Genomic DNA, 8,220 nt, shown 5'->3' on the forward strand with positions numbered 1-8,220 from the left:
ACATAAATTGCATTAATTGAAATTAAAAGCAACAAAGTATCATAAATATAAAGGCAACAAAATAAAGGACATGACAAGTAAAATTAGAAGAGCAAAGATGTAAGAATAATAAATTGCAAGGAAACTAAATCAAAGGAACAATTAAAGGCTAAACCTAAGAGAAATTTAATCTAATCTACCCTAATTCTAGAGACAAGAGAGAGCTTCTCTCTCTAGAATATAACCTAAAGCATGTTACTAAACTATCCTAATTGCTCTCCCCTTGTTTCCTCTTGATTTCTGCCTCAAATAGCTTCAGAAATGAGTTAGATTGGGATCCAGCAAGTCCAGAAATCGCCCCCAGCATGTTTGATTAATGAGGTCACGTGCTGCTTATCACGTGTATACATCGCTTGATGAATTCTTGTCACGCATACACGTGGGTCACGCGTACACCTCACATGGCAGATTTTCAAAACTTCATTTCTTCATGAATTCTCCACTTTTACATACCTTTTCTTTATTCCTTCAATCCATGCCTTCTAAACCTGAAATCACTTAACTATCAAGGCACCGATAAAATTAAAATGAATTAAATATATCAATTTTTAGGCCTAAAAAACCATGCTTTTACTCTTAAGCACAATTTAGGGAGAGTTTACAAAACCATGCTATTTCAATGAATAAATATAAGAAAAGTTGATAAAATCCACCAAATTCAATACAAGATAAACCATAAAATTGTGGTTTATCAATCGTCCAATAACCTCTTGAAGTATGCAAGAGAATGATATCTGGAAGGCCGATAATCACACTCTCAATTATGCCAGCTGACATCAAACAATCTGTTATATAAATGGTTATCATAAAAATCTCAACTTAAATGTGCCACACTTATTCAAGAAGATGATGATTAATTTTGCCTGTTTTCAATCGGAAAGACTCGAGGATTGTTGGGATTTGGCGAAAGAAATGGTAAACGAATTCAAGCCTAGGTAAGTAAAAGAGTCAGTGGACTATCAATCTCCTTGCAGTCGACACGAGTGGCCCTACACAATACTCTATATAACTGTGCTAGACATGCCGAACCCCAATTAAATTGTATGATCCCGCCGAAGTTATGAAGGAACAGCAGAAATTTTCAGTGCACTAATGTCCCAGACTTGTCTCCAAACAGAATGGTCCCAAATAATAACATTATATGGCACTTTACGTACCTCTAAATCTGAATATCATTATCTAAGACTAAATGATCCTTCAATCTCCAAAATTAGGTCAACTTTACGAAGCTTCCTCTACAATCTGTCCTCCTAGGTGCAACACCAAAATGATGAAAGCATTCGACCTATAAGACCTCATAACTGCTCAGAGTCGGTCTTGTAATTGGAAGACCATTTGTCGGAAGGCCAAGAATTATCGCTACATCCTCCAATGTCATAGCACACTCACCAATTAGAAAGTGGAACGTATGAGTCTCGGGCCGTCATCGCTTGATCAGAGTATTAACCAATGCCGACTGACGTTGGACAACTCCAATCTAAAAAACGTGATAAAAACTAATCTCCCACAAATGTCCCTCCATAATTGGATTGTACAGATCTGATGGCAAATAATGATCACATACTGACATCCATAAACACTACAAAATATAGACATATATCACATTAATAAAATATAACCATAATTAATTAACATATAATATTTAACATTTTTCCATTCTCATTATCACATAAGCAATATAATATAATTAATAAAACTTAAATAAATCTAAAATATAAATCTAATTATTATCGTTACATCCATTAAAACTATATTTTATAATATCTAAACTCTATTTATTTCTTAATAATAATTACTACTCGTTTAGTTATATTTACATAACTAGAATGTTAAACTTAAATAATAAATCTAAAATATAAGTCTAATTATTATTATTACATCCATTAAAAATATATATTTACAATATCTAAATCCTATTTAGTTTATAATAATTATTAATGATTATTTTATATTTATATAGCTAGACTATATAACATTAAACTCCTCATTTTTGTTATTATATATATTATTACTGTACTGTATCGCAAAACTTTTTTTTTAATAATCATACATAATTTATTAATTAATTTCATTTTTATAATTTATTGTTACTTACATAATTAACTACCTAAACTAAGCTAAATTAACAAACTAAATTAACGGTAACAACAACAACAATAATATTAATATACCTCAGTCAATTAATCATTTACTTACTTACTTCACTAATTATATACTTAAACAACTTCAACATTTTAACTAACAAGATACACTAATTAATAATTAAATATTCAAATAACATATTTATAATAACAATTAATTTAATTATTATTCAAAGTCTTCAGAATTTGTTTTATTCTATAGTTCTCTTCTAACAATTAATAGCTATATAAATATTAATATAAACCTACATTGTAATCCACTTAATAATAATTACTACAATAAACTAATCTTTAATATTATTATTACTATTTATATTAAATTAAATTATTTAGTATAAAAAACTTACATAATTAAGATGACCAACATAATTAATAATATATGATTTTGAACAAGTAACGTCTTTTATTCTTGGTCTCCTTAGTATTATGAATTTTTATTTCCCCTCCTTACAACAACTTTGAAAGAAAAGAAAGAATGTGAAGTTTGAAAGAGATGGATGGCTCGAGAATGAATGATGAACGAAGTGGGGTTGAATGGGATGGATGGTTGGGTGTTTTTCATTTTGAAAAGGAGTCTATTGGCGGGCTTGCTGCATGTGTGACGGGTGGCCATTGGTATGTAAATCGGACGGTCTGATTTGTGTACTTTTAAAGCCAGTATTCGGACGATACATAAATCGAACGGTCTGATTTGTGTACTTTCGAAGCCAGTAATCAGACCGTCTGATTACTTTCTTTTAAATTGGATTGTCCAATTTCTTCAGCGCAGCCACCACACTCCAGTGAAACACACTAGACTTCAATCATAATTAATCCCATATCAAAATAAAAAAAAAAAGTGTATTTAACAAGTTACAATAATTAAATTTTAATCAATTTTTTTTATTTCATATTAGTGTATATACTTGTGCAATGTATAAAATTTTTTTATATTTATGTTTAAAATATATATTTTTTTAAAAAAATTTATGAACATATTTAATTTATTTAATATATTTTCTATTTATGTCATTATATATATACTCAATAAATTGTTTTTACAACTATTTCAATTTGCTGCAACTCATCATGCTTTAGCATAATAAAAATATATATAGATTTTTAAATTTTCTTTTCGAGTTAAATGTCTAATTATATTTGTAAATTAAAAGCACAAAATTTTATTTTTCGAAAATTTATTAAAATATATTTAAACCAACTAATTTAAATATAAATTGTATAACTCTTACTTATCAATAATTAGTATGAGTCATCTCTTTTTTCTGAGTATTTTTTTTCATTTGGTTCAAAACAAAAATCATATTATAAACTCTTTCTTAAGATATCTCTTTTCTCAAATAGAGATATATTTAGATTTTTAATTGTACACTATATAAGATATCTTTATAAAATAATATTAAAGGAACAAATTAATTAAAAATTGTGTAAAATATATAATTAATTTATTATTGATATACAAATTATAATTACTTTTTAATTAATTAGAATCATTTTGATTGGAGCGTTCTGTGGTTGTATTTCAAATTCTTATATACTTCACAATCAAAATACTCTAACTTTAAGTTTTTAAACTTTATTTTCAAATGTTACTTTGGCATTCCTAATAAAATCATACCTAAAACAAATAAAAATAAAATAAAAAATAAAAAAAATATATGTAAAAATTTTAGATAATACTTCATTTAATAATATATTAAATTGAATGTTACAACATAATTTACAGTCATGGAAATTATTATATATTAATATAATAATTAATAATTAATTAATAATATAAAAATTTAATTCTCTAATTTAAAAAATTATGTATGATTATAGTACAATTATATAAATCACGTTTAACACATGTAATTAATAATAAATTAAAATATTATTTTTTTAATAATGTAATAATATACTTTTCGTGCATTAGTTTGTTTTAAAATAATAATACATGCATCATAATTTTAATAATATATAATTCTTATCATTTGTATAGTAATATATTAATATATATATATATATATATATATATATATATACATATGGTTTTTCTATTTTATTATATAATAAATTTATAAATTTTATTTGGCAAAAAAAATTTATATATTATATTAATTAAGAGAGTATAATTTCAATTATTAGATTCTAATTATGTTTAGCATCACACATATACATATAATAAATTGATTAGATTCCAATTATTGTTATTTTAAGGACTTAATTGTTCGGTAGTAATAGTTTAAAAGTGTTATATACGATATTTGATTTTTTTTTTCTATGTATTCATTACAATAATAAATCTAATGATAAGTTTAATTGGTATTATAATATTATTTATCTCATAATTATAATTATGTATCTATTTAAACTAATTCTTTTATTAATTGTAATAATTTAATTAATATATATTATATTTAATGATTATTTTATTCTATATTCTTTTAATTGTAGTCATTAGAAAAAATTATTCCATTTATAATTTTGTAGAAAATAAATCTTGAAAGTATTTATTGTTATTTATTTTTTTTATAATAGTTGTAAACTCTTAGAATATCATCTCAACGGAGACTATGCCATTTGAGTTATGCCATTTGAGCTACAACTCATTGAAATTAATACTCAATATACTAGAAAACAAAATCTCAATGTAACTACGTAAAACAAATTAATTATGAGATTTTCAACCAAAAAAACTAACAATATTATTTTATTATCAAAATTTAATTTAAAAATTATGTTAAAAAGATTAACATATTTACCCCTTGATTTGAATTTAAGCACAATTATCATGATTTTAAGATTAGAAAATAAATTATTAATTAATAATATAATATTTTTATTTTTTAATTTAAGAACAAATAATTATGTATACAAAATATAGTATAATCTGTATAATTTATGTTTAATATAATTAATAATAAATTAAATATTATATTTTTTCTAATAATATAATCATATATATTCTTACTATTAATTGATTTAAAATATTAATGCACACCTACTAACTTTAATAATATATAAATATTTTATTTTTCATAATTATATATTAATATATATGTTCCTTCTATTAGTATAATGCTTTTAAGTTTGAGAAAAAGTTATTAATTAATAATATAATAATAAAGAGCATCAAAATAAAGTCATGCTCAATACATTTCAAAACAAAATCTAAACTTTCTAAAACAAACTATGGATTTTGAACATAGAAGAAATTTAACATATTATTTTATTTTAAAAATTAAATTTAAAAAACTATTTAATAGACGAACATGTTTATAGTTTATTCTTCGCGTGAGAGTATGTGCATTTAATTATAACGCTTTTAAAATTAAAAAAAATTTATTAATTAATGATAATGATATAATAACTTAATTCTCTAATTTTAAAAAATAATTAAATACAAATTTATGTATAATTTGAATAATTTACATTTAGTATAATTTATAATAAATTAAAATATTATATTTCTCTTAATAATATAAACATTTAATTATTCTGTTAGTTCCTATAGTTTCATGAAATATTTAATTAGGTTTCTATATTTTTTTTCTTTTTAATTAGGTCTCTATACCAATTTTTTTTCAATTAGGTCCCTCTTGACAGTAATTGGCTTAATTTTATAGAGACCCAACTAAAAAAAATCGTGCAGGGACCCAAATAAAAGGAAAAAAAGTGTAGGGACCTAACTAAAAAAATAATTGGTGCAAGGACTCAATTAAAAGGAAAAAAGTACTGGGACCTAACTTAAAATTTCGCGAAATTCACTACAAGAAACATCGTTAAAATCGACGGCCAAATCGATGGCTAAGCCATCGATAATATTAAAATTCGACGGCAAAATAGATGGGGGCGATGGTCGCTATTAAGCTTGTCGATTTTTCAAAATTCTATTAAAATCGACAGCTTGCTTGGCTGTCGATAATAACCAATGTTCTGAAAACCGGTTCGAACCGGTCGAACCGTGAACCGGAAGCCAAAACGGTTCGGACAATGAGAAAAACCGTAAAATTTGAGAACCGGAATTAAATCGGTGAACCGGCCGGTAACCGGTCGGTCGAACCGAACCGTTATCCGGCCGGTTTTTGAGCACAGCAGCAAAACGCTGCCGTTTGGAGCTCTGGAAAAGTTTAACCCTAAATGGCTAAAACAATGTGATGAACGGCAATGCTGAGGGAGTGAGGGTAGTCTTCTTCTTCTCTGTTCTCTTTCTCTCTTCTGATTTTCTGAAAGTGAGATCTCAAATCTGAATCCCTAATGCGGTAATGCCTTCGCCCTTCCCATTTCACAGTTCAGCTTCACCAATCACCATTCTCATCGTTCATCAAGGTTCAGACTTCAGAGAGAAGGAGAGAACGCCATCACCTATCACGATCTCACCGGCGCACACGGCCACACGGCAGTGAGCTCCGCCGCGAAGTGAGCTCCGTCACCACTCGAGTGGGCGTCGCTGTCTGTCTCCCACTCTCCCACTCTCCGTCACCACTCGACTCCACGTTGAAGCCTGAAGGTTCCTTTCGAGCTCTGAGAGAAAGCCTTCGAGTTCCAGGTAATTGAAATTTTAGTTATGAACTTATTATTGTTCATTGAGTAGCTGTGATGAACTCTGAATACTGTGATACTGTGATACTTTGATGAACTCTGAAAACTGTGATGAACTCTGAAATCTGAATACTGTGAAGTGTGAATACTGTGATGAACTCTGAGTCTCTGATGCTGTGATGAAATCTGATATTGTGAACTCTGTTCATTGAGTAGCTCTTTGATTTTGTGACATGATGAACTCTGAATTTTGAAACTGTGAACTTTGATTTTCTGAACTCATTTTGTGAACTGAATTTTGATTTTGTGACATGATTTTGTGAAATCTGATTTTGTTAACTCTGATTCTGTGACATGATTTTGTGAAGTCTGATCTTGTAAACTCTGATTTTGTGACATGGTTTTGTGATCTTTGATTTTGTGACACTGTGAACTGCTAGACTGTGATGAAAGTCATGAAACTGTGAACTCTGTGAACTGTGATGAAAGTCATGAAACTGTGATGAAATATGAACTGATTTTGTGATCAAAGAATTTTTTGAACCTGAGATGTTGTACTTGTTCAGAGTGTTAAGAGTGCGGCATTCCACAACATGATGATCAAGTGTTACAGTTACAAAAATAATAAGAACAAGTTTTGAAATAATGCTTCTCATTTTCTCAGTGTAGAACAGAGTGAGGACTAAGAGAAAATTAAAATTGTGGTTGGATCGACAAATTAAAGATAAGAATGGCTACATTATATTATGTTCAGTTCTTCAATTCATTGAGTCTTCTTTTTTAATTGTGTGCTAGTTGTTGTTGAGCATCTCCATTTATTTATTTGCACTTGTGACATTTCTTTTATAAGAAATTGTACCACTAGTTTTGAATTTTGTAAGAATAATTAATGTAGTGGAAATGAAGGTTTCATTGTTGTTGAGCATCTCCATTTATTTATTTGCACTTGTGACAATTCAATGAGGCAAATCTGCAGCAAATTATGGAGGATTTTGATGATTGATGACAAACTTGGATCGTTTTGATGCTGCTATGTTATGTTTGATTGATTGTTTGTTGACTTTTGAACTTTGAATTTGTATTTGAATGAGATTATAACATTTGGTTTATGTAGTACTTTTAATTTGAATGATATTTTAAAGTTTAGATTAGACTATAATTATATTTTCATGTGCTTATTTATATTTTAATTATTATTTTATTATAAAACGGTTTTTACGGTTCAACCACGGTCAAACCGATTGAACCTATGAACCAGTGAACCAGTACCCAGAGCGGTTCGATGACCGGTTCGGTTTTCCGAACCTTGATAATAACTTAATAAAATCGACGGTGTTTCTGTCTATAATATGAGTTTGAGAATTCTACGTTGTTACTAAAATCGACAATGTTGCCGTCGATATTATTATATAAAATCGACAAAAGGACCGTCGATTTAATTATTTAGATACTGACAAATGCTTAATAAAATCGACAACATAGCCGTCGTTATTATTATATAAAATCAACAGCACTTTTG

The 8,220-nt window shown here is 27.3% G+C and overlaps 1 long non-coding RNA gene across 1 annotated transcript; it reads left to right on the forward strand.

Moving 5' to 3' along the window:
- The first annotated feature begins 6,340 nt into the window (after positions 1-6,340).
- LOC112696536 (uncharacterized) lies at positions 6,341-7,863 on the forward strand. Its single transcript, XR_003150747.3, has 2 exons — positions 6,341-6,708; positions 7,366-7,863. It is a non-coding gene; the product is annotated as an uncharacterized lncRNA (long non-coding RNA).
- Positions 7,864-8,220: the final 357 nt, after the last annotated feature.

Source organism: Arachis hypogaea, chromosome 6 (genome assembly GCF_003086295.3).
Source record: "Arachis hypogaea cultivar Tifrunner chromosome 6, arahy.Tifrunner.gnm2.J5K5, whole genome shotgun sequence".
NCBI lineage: Eukaryota > Viridiplantae > Streptophyta > Magnoliopsida > Fabales > Fabaceae > Arachis > Arachis hypogaea.